Source organism: Hordeum vulgare, chromosome 4H (genome assembly GCF_904849725.1).
Source record: "Hordeum vulgare subsp. vulgare chromosome 4H, MorexV3_pseudomolecules_assembly, whole genome shotgun sequence".
Lineage (NCBI taxonomy): Eukaryota > Viridiplantae > Streptophyta > Magnoliopsida > Poales > Poaceae > Hordeum > Hordeum vulgare.
The window spans coordinates 580018166-580030336 of NC_058521.1; positions in this window are offsets into that span (position 1 = coordinate 580018166).

Here is a 12171-nt window from a genome sequence, read left to right on the forward strand (position 1 = left end):
TGTGGATGCACCTGTGATGCTTTGTAATACTTTTTGATCTTGTTTGCACTTTAATTACATATATTCGTGCTGTTTGCACTTGTGTTGTGCTGTTTGCACTTTGTGATGCACTTGTGGTGCTGTTTAGGGGCTGGGCAAATATATATATGTTGCTGTTTGTATCTATGTTTTGCAAATGCAGGGAATTAACAGAAAACAAATATGAAAAAAAAGCAGAGAGGGTCTTTGCCTACAGCTTATTGACGGCAAAGGCTTTGCCGTCGGTGGACTGACGGCAAAGAAGACACGTGGCGACAGCCTGTGTATCCTGGCAACTCTGGGAATACCAAATTTTCGGCTTTGCCGTCAGCTGGGCTCCAGCTGTCGGCAAAGAGGCGGCCAAGGGGACCTAGGGGTTTCGGCTTTGCCGTCAGCTTTGCTACGGCTGTGGGCAAAGAGGGGACCTAGGGGACCTAGGGGTTTCGGCTTTGCCGTCAGCTTTGCTACGGCTGTGGGCAAAGCCTGCCGTTAACCTTCTAATGGAGCTCGGCCTGCGCCGTTGCCGCCACTGCTCTTTGCCGTCAGCCCGTGCCACAAAGCTGATGGCAAAGTCTTTGCCGTCGGTCGACCTCTGGCTGTCGGCAAAGAAGGTGATTGCCGATAAAATCTTGGCCGGTACCTTTGCCGACAGCACACTGACGGCAAAGCCTTTGCCATCAGTTAAACTGTCCTTTGCCGTCAGCTCTGGCTATCAGCAAACCAGCAGATTCCAGTAGTGTAGCAAGCTTGTGGGGCCCATAGCGACCCCCTCCACTCATTCCAGCTCCCATCCTCTTCTTCCACCTCTAGAAAAAATTGTTTCGGAGCTCAAACCCGTGTTCTTGCTCTTTTGGGTGTGATTTTCGATCTCCTTGCTCAAAGCACCATTCTCCGAACCGTTTTGGGGAAATTACTCCTTGGTAAGTGACTCCTCCATTGGTCCAATTAGTTTTTCCTCTAGTGCTTTATCCTTTGCGTATTCTTGCTACCTTGGTGACCCTGTTCTTGAGCTAGAAATGTTGATTTTAGCTGGTCCCAAGTAGTTTTAGCGCGTGATACGGTCTCTACGCACTAGTAGGAGTAGTTGCTACAAGTTGGGTTAATCTTTATTCACTTTTCTTTCGAAGTCTCTAAAAATTTCAGAATTTTTTAGAGCTAGAAAAAGGAAAATATGAGGAGGTTCTTTAGAGGCTCTTCAAGCCGTAACCCCAAGGAGGATGAGCAGAACCACCCCAAGTACGTAGTCCCTCGAGTCACAGAAGTTCGAGCGTGCGAGTGGCCAAGTGATGAATTTTTGCGCGCCGCTAGGATTTATGAAGACTTTTATTACTTGGTGGAGAACGCAGGTCTTACTGCGTTCGTTGCAGATAAGTGCTCACAATACCTCCTCCTCACCAATATTTTCATTCAAAGCTTCAACTTTTATCCAAGGAAGAATCCTCCCATGGTTGAGTTCATGATATATGATGTTCCCGAGTGCATGACACTGCAGGATTTTTGCAATGTATGCAAATTACCTTATGTTGGGGATATCCGTGACCCTCGTCCACGGGACTTGGAGGATATCATTGGTACTATTGCTGTTGGAGAGGAGAGAGGAGTGTATCGCGCTAGAATTGCTAGCATACATTTTCCTGTGCTTCGGTACTTCTCACTATTTGTGGGAAAATGTTTGATTGGCTGTAGGGAGGCTGGATCACTTAGTTCTCTAGACCTTGCGGTTTTGCACGAAGGCCTTTATAACGATAAGACTTACAGCCTAGGTGCTATAGTGGCCCAGCGGTTGAACACCAACCATTCCAAGGGTGTCGTCTATGGAGGTATCTATGCTACCCGTCTTGCCAGACACTTTGAGATACCCATTAGATTGGGAGAGGAAGGAGAGATGCTTCTCCCTGAGAAATATCTGGATTACGACAACATGGTTCGCCATGATTTTCTGGATAGAGATGCTAGTAGACGGATGATTTATAACCTGGTACTTAGTTAGGGTAGTCGAGAGACTATTACTTTGCCTACTCCTTCTTTGTTCGATCTTCATGCAGGCAGATACACTATTCTGCCCTCGGACATCTACGCATGTTGGGGCTTGGCCCAACCAGAGGCGCCCGTGCCCGAGCCGCCATTCAAGTACCAGACGCCAATTTATCAGTGGGAGCCAGTGGAGCTCACACAGTAGCGGCATCCACAGTCTTCTCCGGAGTATCCTGGAGCTGGTTATTTCCCACCATGGGAGTAGACCAAGCTAGGCCAAAAGCCTAAGCTTGGGGGAGTACTTGTTCTCACCGACTTTACATTCATGCTTATGCTTTCACTTTGTTAGCCGGTGTTCACACTTTGCCACTGTATTATCCATGCTAGTTTATTGTCATTTTCTTTTTTTCTTGTTTTGTGTCCTTTTGAGAAAACCAAAAAAGATTTTTCTTTCTTCTTTTGCTTGTTGGGAGTTTTCCCGTGTAAATAGTTTTCTTTTTCTTTGGTTCAAGGTAGAAGATATTAGTTACAATGTTTAGTGGTTCTTGCTTGCATACGTGTTTAGCTTTCAAAGAGCCATATTACCTTGTCTTCTCCTTTGTGTTTGCCTGCAGATTCAGCTTAGTCCAATGCACGAGCACTCTTATTATTGTTCACACCATTCGATCGTGCAAATGAACGGCAATAATGATGATATATGATGAAGTGACTGAGACTGAAAAGCTGGTATGAACTCTATCTATTTTGTTTTTGTAAATATGACTAGCTTGTCAAACCAGATTCCGCTTTGTTGTGAGGGAACCATGTTTGCAATGACAACTTAGAGATCATAGTTTCTGATGCTATGCTTATTTAGCTAGGAGCTTATAATGGTTTGTCTTGAATGCCAACATAGATTTTGAGATGATTATGATGTAGTATGATAGGATGGTATTCTCCTTTGAATTATTCAAGTGGCTTGACTTGGCGCATGTTCATGCATGTAGTTGAAACAAAATCAACATAGCCTCTATGATGTTCGTGTTCATGGTGATTTATATCATGTTCATACTTGCATTGAATGTTAGTCAAACTCATTGCATCTTGATGACTGTTGTCGCTCTCTAGTTGGTCGCTTCCCAGTCTTTTGCTAGCCTTCACTTGTACAAAGCAGAATACTGCTTGTGCATCCACTTCCATAAACCTAAAAGTTTTTCCATAAGAGTCCACCATACCTACCTATTTGCGGTATCTACCTGCCGTTCCAAGTAAATTTGCATGTGCCACTCTCTAAACCTTCAAGAAATAATTTGTTTTGCATGCCCGAACCACTCATCTGGTGACAGGGGGCTATTGGTATCTTCCATGCTAGGAGTGTTATCCTCGACATGTGTTTATTCACTGTCGTTCACAAGAAAGGGCAGGTAATTGGAATGCCCAGTACCACGCTTAAATCGAAAACATAACTGTAAAGCAAGACTCCCCCCGGATTGATGTTAGTATGGACAGTACCCGAGGATTCGACTAGCCGTGGAGTGTGATTGATTGGTGGTGGGGGAGTTAAAACTTTACTTCTCTGTTCGGGAACCTCCTATAGCATTAGTAGCATGGAAGATATTGAGAACTCTTGGTCACTGCGTTGACAATGAAAGCATGCCACCCAAAATTATTATCTCTGTTTTCAAAGCTTGAGCTCTGGCACCACTACAAATCAATGCTTCTCTCTGTGAAGGGCCTGTCTATTTATTTTCCGGTCGAGTCATCCTCCTCTTATATAAGCACCAATTAAAGAGCACCTATGTCATTTTTATGCTTTGCTTTTGATTGATATTGAGTATGATTATGACTGGATCTTCGTTGCTATGAATTACAATGTTTAGTCAGCCCTTGATCTTTGAAAGTGCTCTGCATTTATGTTTTGCGGTCTCAGAAAGAGCTAGCGAGATACCACCTATTCATATTGCTTCATTCTTGTTTTGATTGAAATGTTGGTATTTGAAACTCATTATTATTTGCTCGTTAGCTGATTATGCCATTGATATTAGTTTACCGTGAGACCTTTGTGTCACTTGCTTATGTGGTTAACTTGTGATCTTGCTGAAATTCTCGTTATGAGTTAGACATAGTTGCAACAACAAGATCAAACAGAGTTTGTCAAAGTTTTTCCTCTCTCAGTTTGTCAAATGAGTTACTTGAGGAAAAGCAAGGTTTTAAGCTTGGGGGAGTTGATCCATCTCCATCGTATCTACTTTTCCAAACTCTTTTGCCCTTGTTTTGGACTCTAATTTGCATGATTTGAATGGAACTAACGTGGACTGACGCTGTTTTCAGCAGAATTGCCTTGGTGTTGTTTTTGTGCAGAAATGAAAGTTCTCCAAACGTCCTGAAAATTTACGGAGATTATTTTTGGAAAATAAGAAAAATACGTGCGCAAAGATCCACCTGAGGGGGTGGGCCAGTGGGCCACAAGCCTTGTAGCCGCCACCCCCTGGTTTCAGATGGCAAGCTTGTGGGGCCCATGTGGCGTTGCCGCCCCCAATCTCAGCTCTATAAGTTCACTTTCGTCCTAGAAAAAATAAAAAGAGAAGTTCTCATTGCGTTTGCGATACGGAGGCGCCGCCACAACCTGTTCTTCATCTGGAGGGCAGATCTGGAGTCCGTTTTGGGCTCCGCAGAGGGGAAATCGTCGCCATCGTCATCATCAACCTTCTTCCCTCTCCAATTCCATGAAGCTCTTCATCGTTTGTGAGTAATCTATTCGTAGGCTCGCTGGACGGTGATGAGTAGGATGAGATCTATCATGTAATCAAGTTAGTTTTGATTGGGATTGATCCCTAGTATCCACTATGTTCTGAGATTGATGTTGCTACTACTTTGCCATGCTTAATGCTTGTCACTAGGGCCCGAGTGCCATGATTTCAGATCCGAAATTATTATGTTGTCACCAATATATGTGTGTTTTAGATTCGATCTCGCAAGTTGTAAATACCTACTATGTGTTATGATCCGGCAACCCCGGAGTGAGAATAACCGGAACCACTCCCGGTGATGACCATAGTTTGAGGAGTTCATGTACTCACCAAGTGCTAATGCGTTGGTCCGGTTCTTTATTAAAAGGAGAACCTTAATATCCCGTAGTTTCCTTTTGGACCCCGCTACCACGGGAGGGATGGACAATAGATGTCATGCAAGTTCTTTTCCCTAAGCACGTATGACGACACACGGAATGCATGCCTACATCACATTGACGAACGGGAGCTAGCCACATATCTCTCCGTGTTATAACTGTTGCATGATGAATATCATCCAAACAAATCACTGACCCATTGCCTACGAGTTTGTCCTACTACTGCTGTTACTTGTCTTGCTCTGCTGCTACTATTGTTACTTGTCTTGCTCTGCTGCTACTGTCGCTTGCTATAGTTGCTACTTGCTACTGCTGTCACTACTGCTGTTCCTTGCCTTTGCTATTACTCGTTACACTGCTGCTACCTGCTACAATACTTTTTCTCACGCCGTTGACGGGAAAGAATATTTTCCGTCCACGGGCAACTTCTGGCGCCATTGATACAATCGTTAGGAATAGTCTGCCTTATCAACAGATCGTTTCTGACACCGTTGTTATCATACTACTTTGCTGCTCATACTTTGCTTGTAGATACTAATCTTTCAGGTGTGGTTGAATATGAGAAATTCATCTGCTAATACTCGAGAGTATCCTTTCACCTCTTGTCTTGCGAATCAACAAATTTGGGTCGAATACTCTACCCACGAAAACTGCTGCGATCCCACGCGCTGGTGTGTCGTCAACAACATTCTTCTAGTTTCAATTGCTGGAGAGTGCTAGCAGCATTCTTCTGGTGCCGTTGCAGGGGAAGGTCTGCTGTCATGGAGTCAGGGCTATTGGTATCTTCCATGCTAGGAGTGTTATCCTCGACATGTGTTTATTCACTGTCATACACGAGAAAGGGGCCGGTAATTGGAATGCCCAGTTCCATGCTTAAATCGAAAACATAACTGTAAAACAAGACTCCCCCCGGATTGATGTTAGTATGGACGGTACCCTAGGATTCGGCTAGCCGTGGAGTGTGATTGATTGGTGGTGGGGGAGTTAAAACTTTACTTTTCTGTTTGGGAACCGCCTATAGCATGAGTAGTATGGAAGATATTGAGAACTCTTGGTCATTGCGTTGACAATGAAAGCATGCCACCCAAAATTATTATCCCTGTTTTCAAAGCTTGAGCTCTAGGACCTCTGCAAATCAATGTTCCCCTCTGCGAAGGGCATGTCTATTTATTTTCCTGTTGAGTCATCCTCCTCTTATTTAAGCACCAATTAGAGAGCACCTCTGTCATTTTTATGCTTTGCTTTTGATTGATATTGAGTATGACTATTACTGGATCTTCGTTGCCATGAATTACAATGTTTAGTCAGCCCTTGATCTATGAAAGTGCTCTGCATTTATGTTTTGCTGTCTCAGAAAGAGCTAGCGAGATACCACCTATTCATATTGCTTCATGCTTGTTTTGATTGAATTGTTGGTATTTGAAACTTATTATTATTTGCTCGTTAGCTGATTATGCCATTGATATTAGTTTACCGTGAGACCTTTGAGTCACTTGCTTATGTGGTTAACTTGCGATCTTGCTGAAATTCTGGTTATGAGTTAGACATAGTTGCAACAACAAGATCAAACAGAGTTTGTCAAAGTTTTTCTTTCTCTCTCAGTTTGTCAACAGAGTTGCTTGAGGACAAGCAAGGTTTTAAGCTTGGGGGAGTTGATACCTCTCCATCGTATCTACTTTTCCAAACTCTTTTGCCCTTGTTTTGGACTCTAATTTGCATGATTTGAATGGAACTAACGTGGACTGACGCTGTTTTCAGCAGAATTGCCTTGGTGTTGTTTTTGTGCAGAAATGAAAGTCCTCATAACGTCCTGAAAATTTATGGAGAATATTTCTGGAAAATATGAAAAATACGTGCGCAAAGATCCACTGGAGGGTATGGGCCAGTGGGCCACAAGCCCTGTAGCCGCCACCCCCTCGTGGCGGCTAGCAAGCATGTGGGGCCCACGTGGCTCTACCGCCCCCAACCTTAGCTCTATAAATTCACTTTCGTCCCAGAAAAAAGAAAAAGAGAAGATTTTGTCGCGTTTGCGATACGGAGGCGCCGCCACATCCTCTTCTTCATCTGGAGGGCAGATCTGGAGTCCGTTTTAGGCTCCGGAGAGGGGAAATCGTCGCCATCGTCATCATCAACCTTCTTCCCTCTCCAATTCCATGAAGCTCTTCCTCGTTCGTGAGTAATCTATTCGTAGGCTCGCTAGGCGGTGACGAGTAGGATGAGATCTATAATGTAATCGAGTTAGTTTTGACGGGGATTGATCCCTAGTATCCACTATGTTCTGAGATTGATGTTGCTACTACTTTGCCATGCTTAATGCTTGTCACTAGGGCCCAAGTGCCATGATTTCAGATCTGAAATTATTATGTTGTCACCAATATATGTGTGTTTTAGATCCGATCTTGCAAGTTGTAGTTACCTACTATGTGTTATGACCAGGCAACCCCGGAGTGAGAATAACCGAAACCACTCCCGGTGATGACCATAGTTTGAGGAGTTCATGTGTTCACCAAGTGCTAATGCGTTGGTCCGGTTCTTTATTAAAAGGAGAACCTTAATATCCCGTAATTTCCTTTTGGACCCCGCTGCCACGGGAGGGATGGACAATAGATGTCATGCAAGTTCTTTTCCCTAAGCAGGTATGACGACACACGGAATTCATGCCTACATCACATTGACGAACGGGAGCTAGCCACATATCTCTCCGTGTTATAACTGTTGCATGATGAATATCATCCAAACAAATCACCGACCCATTGCCTATGAGTTTGTCCTACTGTTGTTGTTACTTGTTTTGCTCTGCTGCTGTTACTATTGTTGCTGCTGTTGCTACTTGCTACTTCTATTACTTGCTACCGTTGCTATCATACTACTTTGTTGTTGATACTTTGCTTGCAGATATTAATCTTTCAGGTGTGGTCGAATCTGACACATTTAGCTGCTAATACTTGACAGTATCCTCTCACTTCCTATTGGCGAACCAAAAAATTTGGGTTGAATACTCTACCCTCGAAAACTGCCTCAATCCCACGCGCTGGTGGGTAATTGCAAGACAATTTCTAATTGTTGAGCAATCGAGAATAGCAGTCGTCTAGTCATTGCCAGAGAATGCCAAATCATTCTCCAACCTAGACAAGTTATCTACTACAGGGTTATCAGCACCCTTTCGGTCAACGACGTGCAAATCAAATTCCTGTAGCAGGAGAGCCAATCTGATCAGCCTAGGCTTAGCGTCCTTCTTCTCCATAAGGTACTTAATAGCAGCATGATCAGAGTGAATACTGACTTTGGAATCAACTATATAAGATTTCAACTTTTCACATGCAAACACGACTGCTAAAAACTCCTTTTCTGTAGTGGCATTGTTTCTTTGGGCACTGTCTAGAGTTTTACTAGTATAGTGAATAACATTCAACTTCTTGTCAACTCTTTGTCCTAGAACAACACCAACAGCATAATCACTAGCTTCGCACATGATTTCAAAGGGCATGTTCCAATCAGGTGGATGAACAATAGGTACAGTTATCAAAGCCTTCTTAAGTATTTCGAAAGCTTCCTCACAATCCTCATCAAAAGCAAAAGGAACATCCTTCTGCAAGAGGTTGGTAAGAGGCCTAGAAATCTTATAGAAGTCTTTAATGAACCTTCTATAGAAACCAGCATGAACTAGGAAACTTCGTATACCTCTGATATCTGTGGGGCAAGGAATTTTAAATCTTATAGAAGTCTTTAATGAACCTTCTATAGAAACCAGCATGACCTAGGAAACTTCGTATACCTCTGATATCTGTGGGGCAAGGCATTTTATCGATCGCATCAACCTTAGCCTTATCAACTTCAATACATCTTTGAGAAATTTTTTGTCCCAAGACGATGCCTTCATAAACCATAAAGTGGCACTTCTCCAATTCAAGACGAGGTTGGTATCTTTGCATCTCTGTAAGACTCGATCAAGGTTGCTTAGGCAATCATCAAAGGAAGACCCGTAAACGGAGAAGTCATCCATGAAAACCTCGACAATCTTTTCACAAAAGTCGTAGAATATAGTCATCATACATCTTTGAAAGGTGGCAGGTGATGTTTGCTGTGTACCCCTGGGAATTGTGCCAGAAATTCTCCTACTACGGCACGTTGGTATTCCCTCGACGCGGAAAGGGTGATGTAGCACAGCGACGGTAAGTATTTCCCTCAGTTTGAGAACCAAGGTATCAATCTGGCGGAAGAGTATCTCACCAACCTGCACAAACACAAAAGCTTGCACCCAACGTTATGAAGGGGTTGTGAATCCCTTGTTGATTGTTTGTCAAGTGAGAACTGAAAGTAACAAAGTAACAAAGCAAAGTAAAAGCGGAGTTGTAAACGATGGATGTGAATAGACCCGGGGGCCGTAATGTTTACTAGTGGCTTCTCTCATGAAAGCAAGTAGACGGTGGGTGAACAAATTACTGCTGAGCAATTGATAGAACTATGCAGAGTCGTGACGATATCTATGCAATGATTATTTCTATAGGCATCACGTCCGAAACAAGTAGACCGATACTTTCTGCATCTACTACTATTACTCCACACATCGACCGCTATCCAGCATGCATCTAGTGTATTAAGTCCATAAGAATAGAGGAACGCCTTAAGCAAGATGACATGATGTAGAGGAATAATCTCAAACCAATGATAAAAACCCCATCTTTTTACCCTTGATGGCAACCGCTTGATGTGTGCCTTGCTGCCCCTACTGTCACTAGGAAAGGTCACCACATGGCAGAACCCAAAACCAAGCACTTCTCCCATTGCAAGAATCATAGATCTAGTTGGCCAAACAAAACCCAAGACTAGGAGAGACTTACAAGGATATCAAATCATGCATATAAGAAATCAGCAAAGACTCAAATATATATCATAGATAATCTGATCACAAGTCCACAATTCATCGGATCTCAACAAACACACCGCCAAAGAAGATTACATCGGATAGATCTCCATGAAGATCATGGAGAACTTTGTATTGAAGATCCAAGAGAGAGAAGAAGCCATCTAGCTACTAACTACGGACCCGTAGGTCTGAAGTGAACTACTCACGAGTCATTGGAGGGGCCATGATGATGATGAAGAAGACCTCCACCTCAAAAGTCCCCTTAGGCAGGGCGCAGGGAAGGGTCTCCAGATGAGATCTCGCGGAAACGGAAGCTTGCGGCGGCAGAAAAGTATTTTCGAGGCTCCCATGATTTTTTGCGGAATATTTCGGAATATATAGGCGCAAAACCTAGGTCAGGAGGCGGCGAGGGAAGCCACAAGCTTGCCCACCGCCGCCTCCCCCCTGGTGGCGGAGTGGGCCCTTGTGGGCTCCCTAGGGCCCACCTGGCCTGACCCAAAGTCTCCCTGGACTTCTTCCGTTCGGGAAAAAATCATTTCGGGGTTTTTCTTCCGTTTGGACTCCGTTCCAAAATCAGATCTGAAAAGAGTCAAAAACACGGAAAAACAGGAAGTGGCACTTGGCACTGAATCAATAAGTTAGTCCCCAAAAAGATATAAAAAGGTACATAAAACATACAAAGAAGACAAGATAACAGCCTGAAACCATCAAAAATTATAGATACGTTTGAGACGTATCAGCAGGTGCATTGCACAAGCCAAAAGGCATAGGTCTATAAGCAAAGGTACCGAAGGGGCAGGTGAAAGTGGTTTTCTCCTGATCAGATTGTGCAACAGGTATTTGCGAGAAACCTGAATAACCGTCTAGAAAGCAGAAGTGTGTGTGTTTGGATAGCCTTTCTAGTATTTGGTCGATAAACGACAAAGGATAATGGTCTTTCCTGGTTGCCTTTTTCAGACTCCGGAAGTCTATCACCATCCTATAGCTAGTAATAATCCTTTGTGGGATTAATTCATTCTTATCATTAGGAACGACGGTGATACCTCCCTGCTTAGGTACGCAATGTACTGGACTTACCCAATCGCTATGAGCAACAGGATAAATGATTCCTGCTTCCAGAAGCTTTAATATTTCTTTTCTAACGACCTCTTTCATCTTAGGATTCAATCTCCTTTGATGATCAGCAACTAGTTTAGAATCAGGATCGGTTATAATCTTGTGCTGACATAGGGTGGACTAATACCCTTAAGATCATCAAGAGTATATCCAATAGCAGCACGGTGCTTCCTCGGAGTTTTTAGTAACTTCTTCTCTCCGTGCTCCGAGAGGAGAGCACTAATAATAACAGGATATATCTCCTTCTCATCAAGATAGGCATACTTAAGAGTATCAGGCAACTGTTTAAGCTCGAACACAGGATCACCCTTTGGTGGGGGAGGATCCCCAAGCAGTTCAACAGGCAGATTATTCTTGAGAATAGGATATAGTTCTAAGACAATCTTATCTATCTCATCTCTTTCCTCCATATGCATATCATTTTCATGCTCAAGAAAATATTGCTCTAAAGGATCCGTAGAAGGTACGGCAATAGAGGCAAGAGCAATAATTTTATCCCTACCAGACGACTCTTTTTCATGGGGTTGTCTTCCAAACTTGGAGAAGTTAAAATCATGAGACAGACCCTCGAAACTAACTGTGACAGTCTGCTTAATGCAATCAATGTGAGCATTGACAGTGTTGAGAAAGGGTCTACCGAATATGATGGGACAAAAGCTATCTTGTGTAGTACCAAGGACGAGGAAATCAGTAGGATACTTCGTCTTACCACACAAGACTTCAATGTCTCTCACAATTCCCAGAGGGCAGATAGTGTCTCTATTAGCTAGCGTAATAGTGACATCAATGGGTTCTAGCTCAGCAGGTGCAATCTCATCTTTGATTTAATCTATAGAGAACGGAGTATTGCACTAACACTAGCTCCCATATCACATAAACCATGATAACAGTGATCTCCTATCTTGACAGAAACAACGGGCAGGCGAACTACAGGTCCGTATTTGTCTTTCGCGTGAGGTTTAGCAATTCTAGCGGAGTCCTCACAAAACTTGATAACATGCCCATCTATGTCTTCGGCTAAGAGATCTTTGATAATAGCAACACTAGGTTCAACTCTAATCTCCTCAGGGGGTGCAAGTGGTCTAATGTA